This window comes from Balaenoptera physalus (assembly GCF_965194825.1).
Source record: "Balaenoptera physalus genome assembly, chromosome: 3".
In the NCBI taxonomy this organism is placed as follows: domain Eukaryota; kingdom Metazoa; phylum Chordata; class Mammalia; order Artiodactyla; family Balaenopteridae; genus Balaenoptera; species Balaenoptera physalus.
The window spans coordinates 23099942-23123100 of NC_138890.1; the positions used below are offsets into that span (position 1 = coordinate 23099942).

The 23159-nt window shown below is 38.2% G+C and overlaps 1 long non-coding RNA gene across 1 annotated transcript in view; it reads right to left on the reverse strand.

Moving 5' to 3' along the window:
• Positions 1-9620: 9620 nt before the first annotated feature.
• The window catches only part of LOC309658287, a 205960-nt gene continuing 192421 nt past the window's right edge, over positions 9621-23159 (reverse strand). The window contains exon 2 of the long non-coding RNA XR_014262178.1: positions 9621-9743. This is a non-coding gene — a long non-coding RNA (uncharacterized lncRNA). The remainder of the gene's footprint in view (positions 9744-23159) is intronic.

Consider the following 23159-nt stretch of genomic DNA (forward strand, 5'->3'; position numbering starts at 1 on the left):
AAATTCACATTGTTTGGTCCCACTAGCAGAGCGTCTCACATTGTTGATGAGAAATTGGGCCCGGTATTGAGCATATTTAACAAATGTCTAACACTTTGAGAAACATTGCTTTAGGACCTCAGTGGTTCCCAAGGCTGATGATGCATCTGAATCAATTTGGTCTGGTTTAAGAAATATGTTGAGGGCTTCCCTGGTGGCGCAGTGGTTGGGAATCCGCCTGCCAGTGCAGGGGACACGGGTTCGAGCCCTGATCCAGGAGGATCCCACATGACGTGGAGCAACTAGTCCCGCACGCCACAACTGCTGAGCCTGTGCTCTAGAGCCCGCGAGCCACAACTCCTGAAGCCCGTGCGCCTAGAGCCCCGTGCTCCCGAACAAGAGAAGCTACCGCAATGAGAAGCCGGCGCACTGCAACAAAGAGTATCCCCCGCTCTCTCCAGCTAGAGAAAGCCCGCATGCAACAACGAAGACCCAATGCAGCCAAAAATAAATAAATAAATTTTTTAACAAGAGAGAGAAAAGAAAAATTAAAAAAAAATATGTTGATACCTGGTTCCACCCTATAGCTACTAAATTAGAATCTCTAGGAGTGTGGCCCAGTAACGTGCATGTTTACCAAGCTGCCTGGTGATGCTTATACAGAGAGCCACATCTCAGGATCCCATCTTTGAGATCCATTGCTTAGCTCTACCTATGCCTGAGGGCCTTGAGCCTTTTTGTTCTAGGATCTCCCAAGATCTAATTTGTGGGTGATAGACTGTATTAGAAAGCTTTTGCCATTACTTCTCAGACATGCCCAGATGTTGACACTGTACTGACTAAAAAGTATTGCCTTTTTTTTTTTTTTAACCATTCTTTAACATTTTTCTAATCAATACTAGGTGATTTAAGGCATACACACACACGTACACATTATGGGATTTAATGGCTGCTTCTTTTTGAACATAATTGTTAAAACATAAAAAGATTTTACACACTTTAGGAACTTAAATTCAAGACAAAATATTACATATATGTGTTTTGATACTACTGACTAACTTTGTTAATGTGATATTTTTATGTAAAACTAGTTATTTAATGTGAGTTCTATGTAGAAAGGTCTGGAAAAATTGGTATTTGTTACTTAGTTATCTTAAGCATTTTGCTGAATTGTATGGCTTGAGGATTCTTTAGAGTTGTAATAAATGTATGGCTTGAGGATTCTTCAGAGTGGTAATCAACTTTGAATAAAGTAAGAAGCAGTTTATTCTTGGTGGTGGTGTTACAATGGCTAAGTTTCATGCAGTTATAGTCTTTACACAGTAGTTGAAGGAATAATAGCTCTTTTTCAAAAGGTTTAAATGCTTTCTTAAGTTTAGATGTGCTTTGCTTGTATAATCAGTGTTTAATGGAGAGCTTTGGCGAATAATCTTTCTTGAGAGCTAAACACAGAGAATCAACAATTTTTATTTTTTAGTTACTTATGCACACTGAACCTATGAAAAAGGTTGGAGTGTGTTAAAGCCCAAGAAAAGAATGTGAGCACTTTTTATTACGTGTGTTAGTTTACATTCTGTGTGGCTACATTATGTCACTCAAAAATATTGCATCCTCTTTACCACCTGTTAAGGTTGGTTTAGAAGGCGTAGTGGCTTGTTTCATATTTCTCTGTAGCTAAAGTTCTTAAAGTTTCTAATAATAACTTTTTTTTTAATTTGCAGAAATTCCACTTAACTTTGTTAATTTTCTCCTTCAGATGAGCTTCTTAATCCATCAGATTTCCAAACTCACTAACCAGTCAATCTTCAGTCACTGCTACTAAAGTAAAAATTGTTGGGAACAATTAGTTTAACATCATCTTACAGTGCTCTGGCAGTTAGATATTAAGCAGTTTTGCCTATTTAGAGTAATGCCTTGTATGCTATTCAGATGCAGAGTTATCTAATACAGCTCCTTGTTTTTAAACCTATTATACTATTATCACTTTAAAGTTAAATTTCCAATTGGCTGTTAGAAAGCAATAATTATTTTGTATAGTCCTCAGTAGGAACCCCAGAGGAACCGCAGGCCTACCACTGCTCCCTCATCAGGGAGGGGAATTGGAGGGGGAAAGTACAACCTGTAGATGGATATAATGAGCAAGTCTTTTTACAGAATGCTACATGAGGAGTCATTTTCTGGTCCTAACAATGATGCTAGTACTGGAAATAGATGTGATTTTTTTCTAACCATCATATTTTATTGCTGAATTTAGTTATTCTCTATTTTATCCTCAAATATTTAAGTAGACGATGTTAGCAACAGGATTATAAGTGGCATGGTAAGAGTCTTACTACTTGAAAGTTTCCCTTGATGTAGTTGGAGTACATCATTCTAGCTATCTGCTGCCTCATTTATTTTTTGCATTGTTTGCTTCCTGTCCTTCATTGGTGTGCATGTGCCATAATATACCACTTTATATTATAGTTTAATTATACATATTGTATCTCCCTCAACCAGAATGTAAATTCCTTGAGGAGAGTCTGAAACTGATTTTGTAATTCTTCTTGGTACACGGAACAGTGCTTTTCATATATAGTAGTAGACATTCAGCAAGTTTTATTTAGTGGTAGTGGTTACCTGGTTTCACTACATATGAAATTACTATTTTCCTGATGCCTGTTTAGCTTAAGTAATGATGATAAGTATTTATTTAATTGATTTTCTTTCATACTTTAGAGTATTTATCTTAGCAATTTTATTGCTACTATTAATTTTTTATTCAATGGTTTATTAAATGTTTTTATTTAAGCTCTTGTAAATTCAAAGATTGTTTGAGTATTTTAGGTATTTTATTCTTTTTGTTGCAATGATCAGTGGGATTGTTTCCTTAATTTCTCTTTCTGATTTTTCGTTCTTAGTGTATAGGAATGCAAGAGATTTCTGTGCATTGATTTTGTATCCTGCAGCCTTACCAAATTCATTGATTAGTTCTAGTAGTTTCCTGGTGGCATCTTTAGGGTTTTCTATGTATAGTATCATGTCATCTGCAAACAGTGACAGTTTTACTTCTTCTTTTCCCATTTGTTTTCCTTTTATTTCTTTCTTCTCTGATTGCCGTGGCTAGGACTTCCAAAACTATGTTGAGTAAGAGTGGCGAGAGTGGACATCCTTGTCTTGTTCCTGATCTTAGAGGAAATGCTTTCAGTTTGTCACCACTGAGAATGATGTTTGCCGTGGGTTTGTCATATATGGCCTTTATTATGTTGAGGTAGGTTCCCTTTATGCCCACTTTCTGGAGAGTTTTTATCATAAATGGGTGTTGAATTTTGTCAAAAGAGTCTTCTGCATCTATTGAGATGATCATATGGTTTCTATTCTTCAAATTGTTAATATGGTGTATCACATTGATTTGCGTTTATTGAAGAATCCTTGCATCCCTGGGATAAATCCCACTTTATCATAGTGTATGATCCTTTTAATGTGTTGTTGGGTTCTGTTGGTTAGTATTTTGTTGGGGATTTTTGCGTCTATGTTCATCAGTGGTATTGGTCTATAATTTTCTTTTTTTGTGATATCTTTTTCTGGTTTTGGTATCAGGGTGATGGTGGCCTCGTAGAATGAGTTTTGGAGTGTTCCTCCCTCCACCGTTTTTTGGAAGAGTTTGAGGAGGAGAGGTGTTAACTCTTCTCTAAATGTTTGATAGAATTCACCTGTGAAGCCATCTGGTCCTGGATGTTTGTTTGTTGGAAGATTTTTAATTACAGTTTCAATTTCATTACCTGTGATTGGTCTGTTTATATTTTCTAATTCTTCCTGGTTCAATCTTGGAAGGTTGTACTTTTCCAAGAATTTGTCCATTTCTTTCAGGTTGTCCATTTTATTGGCATATAGTTGCTTGTAGTAGTCTCTTATGATCTTTTGTATTTTTGCAGTGTCAGTTGTAATCTCTCCTTTTTCAATTCTAATTTTATTGATTTGAGTACTCGCCCTCCTTTTCTTGATGAGACTTGCTAAAGGATTACCAATTTTGTTTATCTTCTTAAAGCAACAGCCTTTAGTTTTATTGATCTTTGCTTTTGTTTGGTTTGTTTCCATTTCACTTATTTCTGCTCGGATCTTTATGATTTCTTTCCTCCTACTAATTTTGGGTTTTCTTTGTTCTTCTTTTTCTAGTTGCTTTAGGTGTAAGGTTAGAATGTTTATTTGAGATTTTTCTTGCGGTGAGCTTGAATTGCTATGAACTTCCCTCTTATAACTGCTTTTGCTGCATCCCATAGGTTTTGGATCGTCATGTTTTTGTTGTCAATTGTTTCTAGGTATTTTTTGATTCCCTCTTTGATTTCTTCAATGATCTCTTGGTTATTCAGCAGCACACTGTTTAGCCTCCATGTATTTGTGTTTTCTTTACTGTTTTTTTCCTGTAATAGATCTCTAATCTCACAGTGTTGTGGTCGGAAATGATGCTTGATACAATTTCAATTTTCTTAAATTTTCCAAGGTTTGATTTGTCACCCCAAATGTGATCTATTCTGGAGAATGTGCCGTGTGCATTTGAGAAGAAAGTGTATTCTTCTGCTTTGGGGTGGAATGTCCCAACAATATCAATTAAGTCTGTCTGGTCTCTTGTGTCATTTAAAGCTTCTGTTTCCTTATTTATTTTCCGTCTGGATGATCTATTGGTGTCAGTGGGGTGTTAAAGTCCCCTATTATTGTGTTACTGTCGATTTTTCCTTTTAAAGCCATTTGCATTTGCCTTATATATTGAGGTGCTCTTATGTTGGGTGCATAAATATTTACAATTGTTTTGTTTTCTTCTTGGATTGATCCATTGATCATTATGTAGTGTCCTTTCTTGTCTCTTGTAACAGTCTTTATTTTAAAGTCTATTTTATCTGATATGAGTGTTGCTGCTCCAGCTTTCTTGTGATTTCCATTTGCATGGAATATCTTTTTCCATCCCCTCACTTTCAGTCTGTATGTGTCCCTAGGTGTGAAGTGGGTTTCTTGTAGACAGCATATAGACAGGCTTGTTTTTCTATCCATTCAGCCAGTCTGTGTCTTTTGGTTGGAGCATTTAATCCATTTACATTCAAGGTGATTCTCGATATGTATGTTCCTATTACCATTTTCTTAATTGATTTGGGTTTGTCTTTGTGGGTCTTTTTATTCTCTTGTGTTTCCCACTTAGAGAAGTTCCTTTAGCATTTGTTGTAAAGCTAGTTTGGTGGTGCTGAATTCTCTTAGCTTTTGCTTGTCTGTAAAGCTTTTGATTTCTCCATTGAATATGAATGAGATCCTTGCTGGGTAGAGTACTCTTGGTTGTAGGTTTTTTCCCCTTCATCACTTTAAATATGTCCTGCCACTCCCTTCTGGCTTGCAGAGTTTCTGCTGAAAGATCAGCTGTTAACCTTATGTGGATTCCCTTTTATGTTATTTGTTGCCTTTCCCTTGCTGCTTTTAATATTTTTTCTTTGTATTTAATTTTTGATAGTTTGATTAATATGTGTCTTGGCATGTTGCTCTTTGGGTTTATTCTGTATGGGGCTCTCTGTGCTTCCTGGACTTGATTGACTATTTCCTTTCCCATGTTAGGGAAGTTTTCAACTATAATCTCTTCAAATATTTTCTCAAACCCTTTCTTTTTCTCTTCTTCTCCTGGGACCCCTATAATTCGAATGTTGGTGCGTTTACTATTGTCCCAGGAGTCTCTGAGACTGTCCTCAATTCTTTCATTCTTTTTTCTTTATTCTGCTCCCTGGCAGTTATTTCCACCATTTTATCTTCCAGCTCACTTATCCGTTCTTCTGCCTTAGTTCTTCTGCTATTGATTTCTTCTAGAGTATTTTTAATTTCAGTTATTGTATTGTTCATCACTGTTTGTTTGCTCTTTAGTTCTTCTAGATCCTTGTTAAATGTTTCTTTTATTTTCTCCATTCTGTTTCCGAGATTTTGGATCGTCTTTACTATCATTACTCTGAATTATTTTTCAGGTAGGTTGCCTATTTCACCTTCATTTATTTGGTCTTGTAGGTTTTTACCTTGCTTCTTCATTTGTAACATATTTTTTGTCATTTTATTTTTTTTTTTCTGATGGTTGGGGCTGTATTCCTGTCTTACTGATTATTTGGCCTGAGGCATCCAGCACTGGAGTTTGCAGGCAGTTAGATAAATCCGGGTCTTGGTGCTGAGATGAGGACCTCTGGGAGGCCTCACTCCTATTTATATACCCTGGGGTCTGAGGTTCTCTGTTAGTCCAGCGGTTTGGACTCGGAGCTGCCACCACAGGAGCTCGGGCCCAACCTGTGGCCTGGGAACCAGATACCGTAAGGCATGTGGCATGGCAAAAAAAAAAAGAAGAAGAAGAAGAAAAGGAGCAATACAATAACAAAGAATAAAAAACAAAATAAAATTAGAAAGATCAAAAATATATTAGGAAAAATAATAATATAATTGAAACAACTGCAACAAGGTAAAATAAAACTGTAACAGAAAAAAGAAAAAGAAAAAAGGGGGGTGGGGGAACAAGCCAAAAAGGAGCAGAACAATAACAAAGCATAAAGAATAAAATAAAATTAGAAAAATAAAAGATTTATTAGAAAAAATAAACATATAAATGAATGAAGAACAATTAATCAACAAGGTAAAACAGAACCCCAATCTAAAAGAGGAAAAAAGGAAAAAAAAAAAAGCCTTAGCTATGGGGGGCGGAGTTTAGGCAGGGTTGGAACTTAGACATTGGTGGGGGTTATGGTGGGGCAGGGCCTAGGCTTAGGACCCATGCAGCCAGAAAAGGTCTTGGGGGCGTGGCCTGGGCGGGTGATGTTCAAGTGTCGGGCAGGGCCTCTACTTAGGACCTACAGAAGGGGAGAGGCAGCACGTCCAAAGGAGGGCCTTCAGAGTGTGGAGTTCTGGGGTTTGGAGGCAAAGCCGTGGGTGAGGGTGTGTGGGTGCGGTCTAGGCCCAGCTCATTGGAGGGGTTCTCTGAGTGTAGAGGTAGGGCCCTGGGTGGGGGTGTAAGGATGGGGCTTGGTCTCTGCGCAGCAGGAGGGAGGCTCTGAGGGCAGAGAATTAGGCCCAGGAGCCCAACAGGCTCTCTGGTGCCTAAGTGGACAGGGAGAGCACTGGCCGCATTCCCTTCCATTCCTTCACGCCCCCACTCCCCATCTCTCCCGGGGTCTCCCCAGTCCCCGCTGGACCCCTAACCGTGGGTGTGTCCTGCTGGGTGTAGGAACTCCTCCCCTCCCCCAGCCACCCCTCAGGGGTTTGAGTCCAGTAGGTCTGGCCTTTACTTTTGCTTTCCCTTCCCTCCCTCCCACTCCCTCAGGACCCATGCAGCTGGAGGGAACATTCATGGGCAGAGGATCAGGACCGGGATCTCAGCAGGCTCCCGGGGGCCCAAGTGGGCAGGGGAGACCTGGCCATGCTCCCTTTTGATCCTCTGCCCTCCCAGTGGTCCCCCAATTTCCACCTTTGGGGGTGGGATCCCTTCCCCTCCTCCAGCCACCCCTCAGGGGCGCCAGTCCCATCCCACCTCCACTTCTCCCCCTCTCACTCCCCCCATGCCCCACATCCTACTTGGTCACTGGGGGTTTCTCCCCTCTCCTTAGGTGTCTGTGGTCCCTCACTGGTGCCTGGTAGGTGCCCTAGTTGTGTGGAGACGTGAATTCCATGTGCTCCTAGTCTGCCATCTTGACTCTTCCCCCCAATCTTAAACTTATGAATTATTTCTGGAATTTTCCATTTAATATTTTCAGACCATGGTTGACTGTGGAAAGTGAAACTGAGGATAAGAGGGGACTACTATAATGCAAAACCAGTGTTGATTTTTATTGTTGCACTAAATTGTAAAACCTGAATTGGTAGGCAATAATACCGCAAATTAAATAAAAAAAAATTTGGGAGAATCAAAGCTTAGATGTTGAGGCAATTAAAGTCTAACTCATTGCCATGATAGTTTGGATAATAGGAATAAGTCGTCTTATTTAATAACTTATTTAATAAGTTAAAGTAGAATCGCACTGCTTATGATGAATCTGTTGGTAAAAAAGGCCCTACTGATATTTGGTTAAGTGGGGTTATTATGGCTAATCATATCTTGGAAGAGTACTATCCTTGCCAATTTTTAAACTTATTTTGAATTTTAACCCTTCAAATAATTTACGTGGAAATTACTAACAACTACATATCTTTGAAATTTTCCTTATGTGAGCAATGGTGAGAGTCTTGTGTGTGTGTGTGTGTGTGTGTGTGTGTGTGTGTTGTTGTTGTTTTAAACATCTTTATTGAAGAACAATTGCTTTACAATGGTGTGCTAGCTTCTGCCCTATAACAAAGTGAATCAGTTATACATATACATATGTTCCCATATCTCTTCCCTCTTGCATCTCCGTCCCTCCCACCCTCCCCATCCCACCCCTCTAGGTGGTCATGAAGCACCGAGCTGATCTCCCTGTGCCATGCGGCTGCTTCCCACTAGCTATCCATTTTACATTTGGTAGTGTATATATGTCCATGACACTCTCTCACCCTGTCACATCTCACCCCTCCCCCTTCCCATATCCTCAAGTCCATTCTTCAGTAGGTCTGTGTCTTTATTCCCGTCTTGCCACTAGGTTCTTCATGGCCTTTTTTTTTTCCCTTAGATTCCATATATATGTGTTAGCATACTGTATTTGTTTTTCTCTTTCTGACTTACTTCACTCTGTATGACAGACTCTAACTCCATCCACCTCATTACAAGTACCTCCATTTCATTTCTTTTTATGGCTGAGTAATATTCCATTGTATATATGTGCCACATCTTCTTTATCCATTCATCCGATGATGGACACTTAGGTTGCTTCCATGTCCTGGCTATTGTAAATAGAGCTGCAATGAACATTTTGGTACATGACTCTTTTTGAATTATGGTTTCCTCAGGGTATATGCCCAGTAGTGGGATTGCTGGGTTGTATGGTAGTTCTATTTTTAGTTTTTTAAGGAACCTCCATACTGTTCTCCATAGTGGCTGTATCAATTTACATTCCCACCAACAGTGCAAGAGGGTTCCCTTTCCTCCACACCCTCTCCAGCATTTATTGTTTGTAGATTTTTTGATGATGGCCATTCTGACCGGTGTGAGATGATATCTCATTGTAGTTTTGATTTGCATTTCTCTAATGATTAATGATGTTGAGTATTCTTTCATGTGTCTGTTGGCAATCTGTATATCTTTTTTGGAGAAATGTCTATTTAGGTCTTCTGCCCATTTTTGGATTGGGTTGTTCATGTTTTTGTTATTGAGCTGCATGAGCTGCTTGTAAATCTTGGAGATTAATCCTTTGTCATTTGCTTCATTTGTAAATATTTTCTCCCATTCTGATGGTTGTCTTTTGGTCTTGTTTATGGTTTCCTTTGCTGTGCAAAAGCTTTTAAGTTTCATTAGGTCCCATTTGTTTATTTGTGTTTTTATTTCCATTTCTCTAGGAGCTGGGTCAAAAAGAATCTTGCTGTGATTTATGTCATAGAGTGTTCTGCCTATGTTTTCCTCTACGGGTTTGATAGTGTCTGGCCTTACACTTAGGTCTTTAATCCATTTTGAATTTATTTTTGTGTATGGTGTCAGGGAGTGTTCTAATTTCATAATTGTACATATATCTGTCCAATTTTCCCAGCACCACTTTTTTTTTTTTAATTTTATTTATTTATTTATTTATTTATGGCTGTGTTGGGTCTTCGTTTCTGTGCGAGGGCTTTCTCCAGTTGCGGCAAGCGGGGGCCACTCTTCATTGCGGTACGCGGACCTCTCACTATCGCGGCCTCTCTTGTTGCGGAGCACAGGCTCCAGACGCGCAGGCTCAGTAATTGTGGCTCACGGGCCTAGTTGCTCCGCGGCATGTGGGATCATCCCAGACCAGGGCTCGAACCCGTGTCCCCTGCATTGGCAGGCAGATTCTCAACTGCTGCGCCACCAGGGAAGCCCCCCAGCACCACTTATTGAAGAGACTGTCTTTTCTCCACTGTATATGCTTGCCTCCTTTATCAAAGATAAGGTGACCATATGTGCGTGGGTTTATCTCTGGGCTTTCTATCCTGTTCCATTGATCTATATTTCTATTTTTGTGCCAGTACCAAACTGTCTTGATTACTGTAGCTTTGTAATATAGTCTGAAGTCAGGGAGCCTGATTCCTCCAGCTCCATTTTTCGTTCTCAAGATTGCTTTGGCTATTCGGGGTCTTTTGTGTTTCCATACAAATTGTGAAATTTTTTGTTCTAGTTCTGTGAAAAATGCCAGTGGTAGTTTGATAGGGATTGCATTGAATCTGTAGATTGCTTTGGGTAGTAGAGTCATTTTCACAATGTTGATTCTTCCAATCCAAGAACATAGTATATCTCTCCATCTATTTGTATCATCTTTAATTTCTTTCATCAGTGTCTTATAATTTTCTGCATACAGGTCTTTTGTCTCCTTAGGTAGGTTTATTCCTAGATATTTTATTCTTTTTGTTGCAATGGTAAACGGGAGTGTTTTCTTAATTTCACTTTCAGATTTTTCGTCATTAGTGTATAGAAATGCAAGAGATTTCTGTGCATTAATTTTGTATCCTGCAACTTTACCAAATTCATTGATTAGCTCTAGTAGTTTTCTGGTGGCATCTTTAGGATTCTCTATGTATAGTATCATGTCATCTGCAAACAGTGACAGCTTTACTTCTTCTTTTCGGATTTGGATTCCTTTTATTTCTTTTTCTTCTCTGATTGCTGTGGCTAACACTTCCAAAACTATGTTGAATAATAGTGGTGAGAGTGAGCAACCTTATCTTGTTCCTGATCTTAGTGGAAATGGTTTCAGTTTTTCACCATTGAGGACAATGTTGGCTGTGGGTTTGTCATATATAGCCTTTATTATGTTGAGGAAAGTTCCCTCTATGCCTACTTTCTGCAGGGCTTTTATCATAAATGGGTGTTGAATTTTGTCAAAAGCTTTCTCTGCATCTATTGAGATGATCATATGGTTTTTCTCCTTCAATTTGTTGGTATGGTGTATCACGTTGATTGATTTGCGTATATTGAAGAATCCTTGCATTCCTGGAATAAACCCCACTTGATCATGGTGTATGTTCCTTTTAATGTGCTGTTGGATTCTGTTTGCTAGTATTTTGTTGAGGATTTTTGCATCTATGTTCATCAGTGATATTGGCCTGTAGTTTTCTTTCTTTGTGACATCTTTGTCTGGTTTTGGTATCAGGGTGATGGTGGCCTTGTAGAATGAGTTTGGGAATGTTCCTCCCTCTGCAATATTTTGGAAGAGTTTGAAAAGGATAGGTGTTAGCTCTTCTCTAAATGTTTGATAGAATTCTCCTGTGAAGCCATCTGGTCCTGGGCTTTTGTTTGTTGGAAGATTTTTAATCACAGTTTCAATTTCAGTGCTTGTGATTGGTCTGTTCATATTTTCTATTTCTTCCTGGTTCAGTCTCGGCAGGTTGTGCATTTCTAAGAATCTGTCCATTTCTTCCAGGTTGTCCATTTTATTGGCATAGAGTTGCTTGTAGTAATCTCTCATGATCCTTTGTATTTCTGCAGTGTCAGTGGTTACTTCTCCTTTTTCATTTCTAATTCTATTGATTTGAGTCTTCTCCCTCTTTCTCTTGATGAGTCTGGCTAATGGTTTATCAATTTTGTTTATCTTCTCAAAGAACCAGCTTTTAATTTCACTGATTTTTGCTATTGTTTCCATCATTTCTTTTTCATTTATTTCTGATCTGATCTTTATGATTTCTTTCCTTCTACTAGCTTTGGGGTTTTTTTGTTCTTCTTTCTCTAATTGCTTCAGGTGCAAGGTTAGGTTGTTTATTCGAGATGTTTCCTGTTTCTTGAGGTAGGCTTGTATTGCTATACACTTCCCTCTTAGCACTGCTTTTGCTGCGTCCCATAGGTTTTGGGTCGTCGTGTCTCCATTGTCATTTGTTTCTAGGTATTTTTTGATTTCCTCTTTGATTTCTTCAGTGATCACTTCGTTATTATGTAGTGTATTGTGTAGCCTCCATGTGTTTGTATTTTTTACAGATCTTTTCCTGTAATTGATATCTAGTCTCATAGCGTTGTGGTCGGAAAAGATACTTGATACGATTTCAATTTTCTTAAATTTACCAAGGCTTGATTTGTGACCCAAGATATCTATCCTGGAGCATGTTCCATGAGCAGTTGAGAAAAATGTGTATTCTGTTGTTTTTGGGTGGAATGTCCTATAAATATCAATTAAGTCCATCTTGTTTAATGTATCATTTAAAGCTTGTGTTTCCTTATTTATTTTCATTTTGGATGATCTGTCCATTGGTGAAAGTGGGGTGTTGAAGTCCCCTACTATGATTGTGTTGCTGTCGATTTTCCCTTATATGGCTGTTAGTATTTGCCTTATGTATTGAGGTGCTCCTATGTTGGGTGCATAAATATTTACAATTGTTATACCTTCCTCTTGGATCGATCCCTTGATCATTATATAGTGTCCTTCTTTGTCTCTTGTAATAGTCTTTATTTTAAAGTCTATTTTGTCTGATATGAGAATTGCTACTCCAGCTTTCTTTTGATTTCCATTTGCATGGAATATCTTTTTCCATCCCCTGACTTTCAGTCTGTATGTGTCTCTAGGTCTGAAGTGGGTCTCTTGTAGACAGCATATATATGGGTCTTGTTTTTGTATCCATTCAGCCAGTCTGTGTCTTTTGGTGGAGCATTTAATCCATTTACATTTAAGGTAATTATCGATATGTATGTTTCTATTCCCATTTTCTTAAATATTTTGGGTTTGTTATTGTAGGTGTTTTCCTTCTCTTGTGTTTCTTGCCTAGAGAAGTTCCTTTAGCATTTGTTGTAAAGCTGGTTTGGTGTTGCTGAACTCTCTCAGCTTTTGCTTGTCTGTAAAGGTTTTAATTTCTGCATAAAATCTGAATGAGATCCTTGCTGGGTAGATTAATCTTGGTTGTAGGTTTTTCTCCTTCATCACTTTAAGTATATCCTGCCACTCCCTTCTGGCTTGCAGAGTTTCTGCTGAAAGATCAGCTGTTAACATTATGGGGATTCCCTTGTGTGTTATTTGTTGTTTTTCCCTTGCTGCTTTTAATATGTTTTCTTTATATTTAATTTTTGATAGTTTGATTAATATGTGTCTTGGCGTGTTTCTCCTTGGATTTATCCTGTATGGGACTCTCTGTGCTTCCAGGACTTGATTAACTATTTCCTTTCCCATATTAGGGAAGTTTTCAACTATAATCTCTTCAAATATTTTCTCAGTCCCTTTCTTTTTCTCTTCTTCTTCTGGAACCCCTATAATTCGAATGTTGGTGCGTTTAATGTTGTCCCAGAGGTCTCTGAGACTGTCCTCAGTTCTTTTCATTCTTTTTTCTTTATCTTGCTCTGCAGTAGTTATTTCCACCATTTTATCTTCCAGGTCACTTATCCGTTCTTCTGCCTCAGTTATTCTGCTATTGATCCCATCTAGAGTATTTTTCATTTCATTTATTGTGCTTTTCATCATTGCTTGGTTCCTCTTTAGTTCTAGGTCCTTGTTAAATGTTTCTTGCATTTTGTCTATTCTATTTCCAAGATTTTGGATCATCCTTACTATCATTATTCTGAATTCTTTTTCAGGTAGACTACCTATTTCCTCTTCATTTGTTAGGTCTGGTGTGTTTTGACCCTGCTCCTTCATCTGCTGTGTGTTTTTCTGTTGTCTCATTTTGCTTATCTTACTGTGTTTGGGGTCTCCTTTTCACAGGCTGCAGGTTCGTAGTTCCCGTTGTTTTTGGTATCTGTCCCCAGTGGCTAAGGTTGGTTCAGTGGGTCGTGTAGGCTTCCTGGTGGAGGGAACTAGTGCCTGTGTTCTGGGGAATGAGGCTGGATCTTGTCTTTCTGGTGGGCACATCCACGTCTGGTGGTGTATTTTGGGGTGTCTGTGGCCTTATTCTGATTTTAGGCAGCCTCTCTGCTAATGGATGGGGCTGTGTTCCTGTCTTGCTAGTTGTTTGGCATAGGGTGTCCAGCACTGTAGCTTGCTGGTCGTTGAGTGAAGCTGGGTCTTGATGTTGAGATGGAGATCTCTGAGAGATTTTTGCCATTTGGTATTACGTGGAGCTGGGAGGTCTCTTGTGGACCAGTGTCCTGAACTTGGCTCTCCCACCTCAGAGGCACAGCCCTGATGCCTGGCTGGAGCACCAAGAGCCTTTTGGGAGGTCTGACGTTTTCTGCCAGCGTTCAGTGGGTGTTCTGTAGGAGCAGTTCCACGTGTACATGTATTTCTAATGTATCTGTGGGAAGGAAGGTGATCTCCGCGTCTTACTCTTCCGCCATCTTCCGAGAGTCTTTTAAAGCATATGTTTCAAATATAACCTTTCAAGTATATTTACTTCATATACTATAATTTTTAAAAAAATCATGACTGGTAGAGGGAATTTTTTTTTTTTATATTTCTTTATTTATTTATTATTTATCTTGACTGTGCTGGGTCTTAGTTGCGGCACACGGGATCCTCATTGCGGTATGTGGGCTCCCATTTGTGGCATGCGGGCTCTTACTTGTGGCATGCATGTGGGATCTAGTTCCCCGACCAGGGATCGAACCCAGGCCCCCCGCATTGGGAGCGCAGATTCCCCCCCACTAGGCCACCAGGGATGTCCCTGGTAGAGCGAATTTTATAACAGGATATCGATACCATGTTGTCCTACCTTATTCTTTCTACTTAAGGCAGACCGTTTTTGTTTTTTTGATATTGGTAATGTGTGATGCTTGTTTACACATTCTTAACACAATTAAGCATTAGCGTTATATCACAGAATTAGAGCTAACTGGCCAATCTGTAGATTGAATTTAGCACCCAATTCATATTTTTCCCTTTTATTACATTATGTTTATGGTAACCACATGGAGATATAAATTTCAGGAAGTTTCCAGTTCAAAAACCTCAGGCTCTCACCCAATATAACACATTTATACAACATTTAAAAGTACAAAAGCTCCTTTTGGTTAAGGGACAATACAAGAAAACTCATGAATTTAATGACACCAGAAGTTCCGGTCCGCGCTGTCCCAGAAAAAAGTTGCCAAATCTGTTTCTTGGCTCTCTCGTTGGTAAGAATGTCCCCCTCTTATACTCAGCACAAGGTGAGTGTTTCTACACCAAATGTTGGAGCCTAGGTTTTCAGAGTCCAAGCTGATGACCGCCACTGGTCCTTGGGCCTTGGGAGCACCCAATTTAAAGTCCCTTATCCCAGTGGTCTTCACACTGAAGTAAGGCCACCCACTTATGAGATACAGGAAGAAAATGTAACTTCCATTTTTTTCATACATATTTTTATTTTTTATATCATGTGTAAATTTCTACTTAGGTTTACACTATATATAACATATTAGTCATATAATATATACCTCATTTATAAATAAATAACTGCACATATTGCTGCATACTTAGATATTTACTATTAGGAGTACTCAGTCAAAATAACTTGAAGACCACAGTTCTGACAGTAGCTAATCAGAGAGAATGGACACTAAGGGGAGAAATGGGATCCTTTGGAAGGTATAGACTAAGGTCCAGTTATTAACAATATAATAAAAAAGTATAGATTAGAATATTATATGTATCAAGGGACTTGTTTATGGATTCTTTATAGACTTACTATAAAACATAAAAATTATCCCTATTGTTCACCAAGTTAACAGGAGTTTTAATAACTATAGGTAGACTACATACAACTTTCATAATAGTTTGGAGCAGTTTAAAGTTCAGGCACAAGTTTTTTTGCATATAGTGGCTTTTCATTTTCTGGTTGTGGCTGACCTTTATGTAGGTCTTTTTTATTGCTATAAATGTTCTTTTTCAAGGGATAAATTGTTTTTGTCTTTTTTTTTCTTGGTGGAGGGAATGTAAAGTAACTTTAAAAAGTTTTAAACAAATTATTATAAATCAGATTATGAGAGACATGTTAATTTTCCGTGTTTCCTAAAGTTGCTAAAATTTGTGCATATTGCTTTTATAGCCAGAAAAAATATTTAAAAGAATTAATAGAAGTATCTCCTAGTAATAGAACTAAAAACAATCTGCATATCTTCTAAATTACCTATGGTAGGGGAAAAGGTAAGAAGGAGAAAAAGAAGTAAACAGTAAAACATAGAAAACAACTAGCAAGGAAGCATTTATAGGAGGAAGAAAAAAGTTATGACAGGTTTAATCAAGTTTGTTATAACAATAAATATAAGTGGGATGAACATACCTTTTATAAGGAGAAGACCTACTCTAAAGTTTTTTCAAAAAGCCTAATTACATACAGTATACAAGAGTCGCACCTAAACAGCATGATTGAAAGAAATTGAAAATAAAAGAATAGGCAAACCAGATACATTATAATAGAAGGAAAGCATAAAGGGGTGATAATGTTCAATTTGACAGAGCTTAAAAGTAATAAATGGAACAGACTGCAATGGTGAAGCATATAAGCCATAATGATGATGTCATGAATCAATATGGAACCAAATTATACAGAACTAAATTTCTATAAACTTTTTTTTGTTTGTTTCTTGTTTTTGGCCACACGGCGCAGCTTGCGGGATCTTAGTTCCCCGATGACCAGGGATTGAACCCATGCCCCCTGTAGTGGAAGTGCAGAGTCCTAACCACTGGACTGCCAGGGAATTCCCCAGAACTAAATTTAAATGATAAAAATTGCAAGAGATAAAAAGAATTGTTATATCTCAAGAGTACTTTAGAAACTTGAGTAGTTCTCTAAGTCTGTGACAGATAAAGCTAATAATTTTCTTATTAATATATTCTATATTTTTATTTCAGCTGATGTACAAGAAAAATAACTATTCTGAAAACAGAAAATATATGTTCTCCGTGACTCATGAAATATTTATAAAAATTGACCATGATTTTTGGTCACAAATAAAATTTCAGGTGATCCCAAAGATTAGACATAGATTGTCCTAGACTCTCTGCCTATGGCAAAATAAAATGAGAGCTAAGTAATAAAGATAGGAAGGAAATTGAGTAATTTTCAGATCTTCTCTAACACTCTTGGGTCAAAGAAGAAATCAGAACTGCAGTTGTAAGATAAAATTGGCCCTCCAGCCCTCTGTGTCCAAGGATGTGGAACCCGGAGAGGTGGATGGCCAAACGTAAGGGACTTGAGCTTCCTCAGATTCTGGTATCCGTGAGGGTCCTAGAACCAGTCCCCCACAGAACTGAGGACGACTGTATGTAAATAATACGATAGTTCACAGTATGCTGCATTTTCTTTTGTTTTCTGATTAAAAAAACCCAATTTTGTATTTTGGTTTCAGAAGGGTAGTTAAAGGACAGTATTCAATAACAAATGTTTCTTGGCCCTCTGTAATGTGCAAGACATTTTGTTTGATGTGAGATATAACTCTGAGTAAGACTGAGCCTTGGTGCTTGTAATCCACTGGATTTTATTATTCAATGCACATTAGTAGTAACTTATTTGAGATGCATGTATAAAAAATCCTTTATAGTTTCTTTGTAAAGAAACGATAGAGTTCAGTATGATCATTTTAATTTTCAGCAGAGGTACCTATGGTACCTATATGGAGAGGAGAAGTAGATTATTATAGTAGATTGATTGAACTGTGTAGAATGTCTGGATATCTTCGTTCCTTTTTACCTCTATTACCTGGTAGCAGTTCTGTTTCATTGGACAATTTAAGTTTATCCCTCTGGGCTTCAAATCCTTCATCCATAAATGAGGAAGCTGAATTAAAATATAAGATTCTTTATACATGTTATTTTTGTGTAGCTGTGAATCAATTCATAAGTATTGAGCATCAACTTCTTTTCAATCTGTAGGGACCAAACGTATGCTCTAGTTGGGGAAAAAAGACAAATTTAGGGCTCCACGCAAGCAGAGGAGAGTGCGTATATCTTTAAAAAGGACAGAGATGGAGAAAAGAAGAGCATTGGGAAAGGTTTCACAAAGGCAGTGTGACACCTGAGCTGATCTTGAAGATAAGTTTTTGTCAAGTGAACAGGGAAGGAGAACATTTTAGGTGCAGGAGATAATAGAAGGTATAGAGGCAGAGAAGTGAGCGTTTTACATTTGGGAAGTTGCAGTTTGTTTGTATGGCATTTCGTAGTTAACATGGATTTATGGAGGAGTAGCAAGACATCAAGTATTGATGTATATGGGAGCTGAACTGTGAAAAATAATGGGCTTTAAGTTAAAGGCAGTGAATAACCATGGAAATTTTTTTAAGCAGTGGAGGGAGGTGGCACTGTAAGATTTAGTTAGGGTGGATGCAGAGATAGCATTTAGGAAACTGGCAGTTGAGACATGCTGAAGTCTTAAATAAAGTAATGGCAGTGGAGATGCTATACAGGTTTTAGAATAGGTCTCTAAAATGGATGGGCTTTGTAGGGTTGACAGCCCTGGAAGTGTGTGCAAAATTTAATATGTGAATATATTTTCCTCTGGGAGAGGGTCTATAAATTTCATCACATCATGCAGGAGGGCTATTAAGGTAAATATATATTGTAGGGAAAATTGACAGAGTGATATTTTACAAACCATGAGGGTTAAATAATTTTAAGTTTTACTTTATTCATTAGTGACTAATCTAATCTTTTTTCACTTTTTGATAGTGGACAGGCCAAAATCTCATCAAGTTCGAACCTCTGGTACAATAAGGCGAACCTCTTCTTTGGATACGATAACAGGACCTTATCTCACAGGACAGTGGCCACGAGATCCTCATGTTCATTACCCTTCATGCATGAAAGATAAAGCTACTCAGGTAAAATAAGCAAATCAAAATCAGTTTTATTATCCTGCAGTTCTTCTATTTTGATCACAGTAAAGAAAATTAATTTAATCAAATTTTCCCAGTTATTAAATATATTCAACCAAAGAAGAAAGCCATTTCTTTTAATAAACTTTAGACTAAGTATTCTTATCATCTCGGTTTTGAAAATTTTTAAATTATTTAATATTTAATAAATAGCACATCAGTCTACATTGTGTGGTTTTTGAGACTTATAGTTTTAGGAATTATTTTCCTACAGAAATTAATGACTAGTAACTGTATTAGAAAATACAGGCATATCTCGTTTTACTGTGCTTTGCTTTACTATGCTTCTCAGATATTGTGTTTTTTTACAAATTGAAGGTTTTTGGCAATCTTGCATGGAGCAAGTCTATCGGCGTCCTTTTTCCAACAGCATTTGTTCACTTTATGTCTCTCGGTCACATTCTGGCAATTCTTTAAATATTTCAAACTTTTTCATTATTATTATATTTGTTATGGTGATCCGTCATCAATGATCTTTTTTGTTACTATTTTAAAAAGATTATGACTTGCTGAAGGCTCAGATAATGATTAGCATTTTTTAGCAATAAAGTATTTTTAATTAAGGTATGTATATTGTTTTTTTAGGATGTAATGCCTTTGAACACTTTAATAGACTACAGTAATAGTATAAACATAAATTTTATATGCACTGGGAAACCAAAAATTTGTGTGACTCTCTTTATAGCGATATTTGCTTTATTGTGGTGGTCTGGAACCAAACCTGCAGTATCTCCAAAGTATGCTGGTATAAGTAGTTTTTGAAGAAAAGCTTGTACAGTTCCTGGAAATAATTTATAAAGTATTAACACATGGCTAAGGAAATATATGTTAAAGGATTTTTTTTCTGTTGAAAGCCAAAACTAAAATCCATGAGAGAGAAATAGAAAATTTCCTGTTTGTCACACCTTCTCTATTTGTGGATCACAGCTTTTGACTTGAAGAGTTTTCCTTCCATGTCAGAAAAAGGTCTGAAAACATCTTAATTTATAATTTCTGAATTCTTGACCATATCTTTATAGCAGTAGTCGATTAGCATTATGAAGAATACGAAAAGTATAAGAGATGGTTATTGGCCTTAAAGAACTTACAGCATAGTTGGAAGATAAGATGTAAATGTAAGAAAATTGGTAATAGAAGACAGAGTATTATTAGGTGTTAGATGAATGGAGCATTTAAATGTAAGGGAATTCAATGGAATGGGAACATTTTTGGCTTTGTGGGTTAGGGAAATAGAAGGATTAGAGTTTCATGTCTGAAGAATGAGGAAAAGGGGAGAAAATTTTGGACATGATCTGTGAGAATCTCCAGTTTTGTAATTTTCTCAGGCAAGCTTGAAACCATAACATTAGCTTCTTTATCATGCATCCTATCAATTTTGTCTGTGTAACATTTTATGTCACCCACTCCCAGTCTTTTGCTTTCCATTCTTTGTGAGGGAAAGGAGGAGTTTGATATGGTATGCAGTGGGATTCTCAAGTAGAAAGTACTAGCAAAACTTAGAGATGTGGGCCTGCACACTTAGAAATGGTCACAGATAATTCAAAACTATCTTTCTGGAGGAGTTGGACTCCCAAGTGTGACAGAGTGTAGGTATAGAGTAAAGAAAGAAGGTCAAGAGATCAAGGACTTAGTTTTTAGAAATGCACACAAGGGAAGGATAAAAAATTAATGTATTCACCTGGTAGCAACAAGAAGAGAAAGGAGTTTAACATTTACTGACTGTGTACCATGTTCTTTGTCTTTTTATATCCTGTGTTTCGTTTAATTCTCACAAGAACATTATAAAATTACACGATGGGGAAGCAGAAGCTCAGGGAAGTTAAGTGACTTAGTATCCTAAACCTAGGAATTGTTGGAGCCTGGTTTCTAATACAGGTTAATTTGTCAGCCAATCTGAACTTCGATTGTATGGTGCTTTTAGGATAAATGGAATAGTGTGTGTGCATGTGTGTGTATCACCAACTAGAGTAGTTGACACCATTCTTAAAAATGGTAGCTACTCTTTTTAGGTTAAAAAGAAACCCTACCCCTTATTGAATATATGCTTTATGCTGACAGTCTCCAAAAACATTATCTTATTCATTCTTCACCAAAACTCTAACAAGAGGAGACAGAAAAAGAGCAAAAGCTAAGAGAAGAAATGAAATAGTCTTGCCTTAGAAACCAAAGGGAAAGTTGTTTTAAGAAAGGAAAAATTATTAACAGTATCAGGTGCTACCAACAGGTCATGGAAAATAAGGAGTAGATTTAGGGATTAGGGGCATATTGTCTTGGAGAGTGAAATATTGATAATATGTTAGAGAAGGAAGCTCAGCTATTTGGGAGTTAAAAAGAGAGTGATATGGTGATAGAAGATAAGGGCGCTGGGTAGGTTTCTTCACCACATCTGTTTCTTTATCTGCACAATGGGATTAATGAAACCTAACTCATGGTAATGTTGTGTGACTAAATAGGGTAATATTTGAAAGTGAATATGGCAATACACATGTTAGGTTATTAGTAGTAGATACAGACAGGCCCATTTGTAACATCTGCAGGATCTGGAGCAAATATAAATGTAGACCTACATACCATATACATACTAAGTTAAATTAACAAACTGTTACATAAAATTCCCCCAAAAGCCTGAGGTCCAGGGTAGGGGCTTCTCTTGCCTGGGTCTGCATGTAGATCGTCTACTTGAGAAACCTGACATTGATAGGAAGTCCAAATATAGGCCTCATTTTACATATGATACACTGAAGCTTAGAGAAGCTTAACTTGTACATGGTTCTATAGCTAAATAAATACGAAGAGATCTGAATCCAGATTTGGCTGATTCCAAAGGTTTTGTGTTTTCTCCAGTTCCTCCCTGCCTCTCATAGCAATCACTAAAGTGTATAGCACTTGACCTAGTGCTTGCCTTACAAGCCTAAGAAATGGTCTTGCCCCTAAGCATTATTAGTTTAATTGAAGGTAGAAGAGATGAACATATGAGATGGTTGTTATTGTCATGTCCATACCTCCTTGATTCATTCTTTAACTCTTGGGGAAGGAAGTAGATATTTTTATTTATTCAGTGGAAATTAGTAAACAGAAAGTGGTACAGTCATTCTGCTACAGATATTAAACACCTAGGCTGTCTGGATTTAGTAGAGGGAATCTCTAGTGTTTTCTACCTTTCATATTTCCATATTTCAGCTACCTTAATTATTGAGCGTTAGAATTTTTATTGCTTAATGTATTTATACATTGGGCCTTTTTAAAAGAAGTAGCATAGTGTTGTGGGAAAGACTGTGGACTTTAGAGACAGATCTTGTGTTCAAATCAAGGCCCAGGATTAACCAAGATGGTGGAGTAGAAGGACGTGCTCTCACTCCCTCTTGCAAGAGCACCAGAATCACAACTGGCTGCTGGACAATCATTGACAGGATGACCCTGGACTTCTCCAAGGAGGATACCCCACATCCAAGGACAGAGGAGAAACCACAGTGAGACGGTAGGAGGGGCGCAATCAGAGTAAAATCTAATCCCATAACTGCTGGGTGGGTGACTCACAGACTGGTGAACACTTATACCACAGAAGTCCACTCACTGGAGTGAAGGTACTGAGCCCCACGTCAGGCTTCCCAACCTGGGGGTCCGGCAACGGGAGGAGGAATTCCTAGAGAATCTGACTTTGAAGCCTAGTGGGAATTGATTGCAGGACTTCGACAGGACTGGGGGAAACAGAGACCCCACTCTTGGAGGGCACACACAAAGTAGTGTGCTCATCGGGACCCAGGGGAAGGAGCAGTGACCCTGGGGGAGACTGAACCAGACCTACCTGCTGGTGTTGGGGGGTCTCCTGCAGAGGCGGGGGGTGGCTCTGTTTCACCGTGGGGACAAGGACACTGGCAGCAGAGGTTCTGGGAAGTGCTCCTTGGCGTAAGCCCTCCCAGACTCGGCCATTAACCCCACCAAAGAGCCCAGGTAGGCTCCAGTGTTGGGTTTCCTCAGGCAAAACAACCAACAGGGAGGGAACCCAGCCCCACCCATCAACCTTCAAGTGGATTAAAGTTTTACTGAGCTCTGACCGCCACAGCAACAGTCAGCTCTACCCAGCACCAGAGCCTCCCATCAAGCCTCTTAGATAGCCTCAACCACCAGAGTGCAGACAGCAGAAGCAAGAAAAACTACAGTCCTGCAGCCTGTGGACCAAAAACCACAGTTACAGAAAGATAGACAAGATGAAAAGGCAGAGGGCTATGTACCAGATGAAGGAACAAGAAAAAACCCCAGAAAAACAACTAAATGAAGTGGAGATAGGCAACCTTCCAGAAAAAGAATTCAGAATAATGATAGTGAAGATGATCCAGGACCTCCAAATAAGAATGGAGGCAAA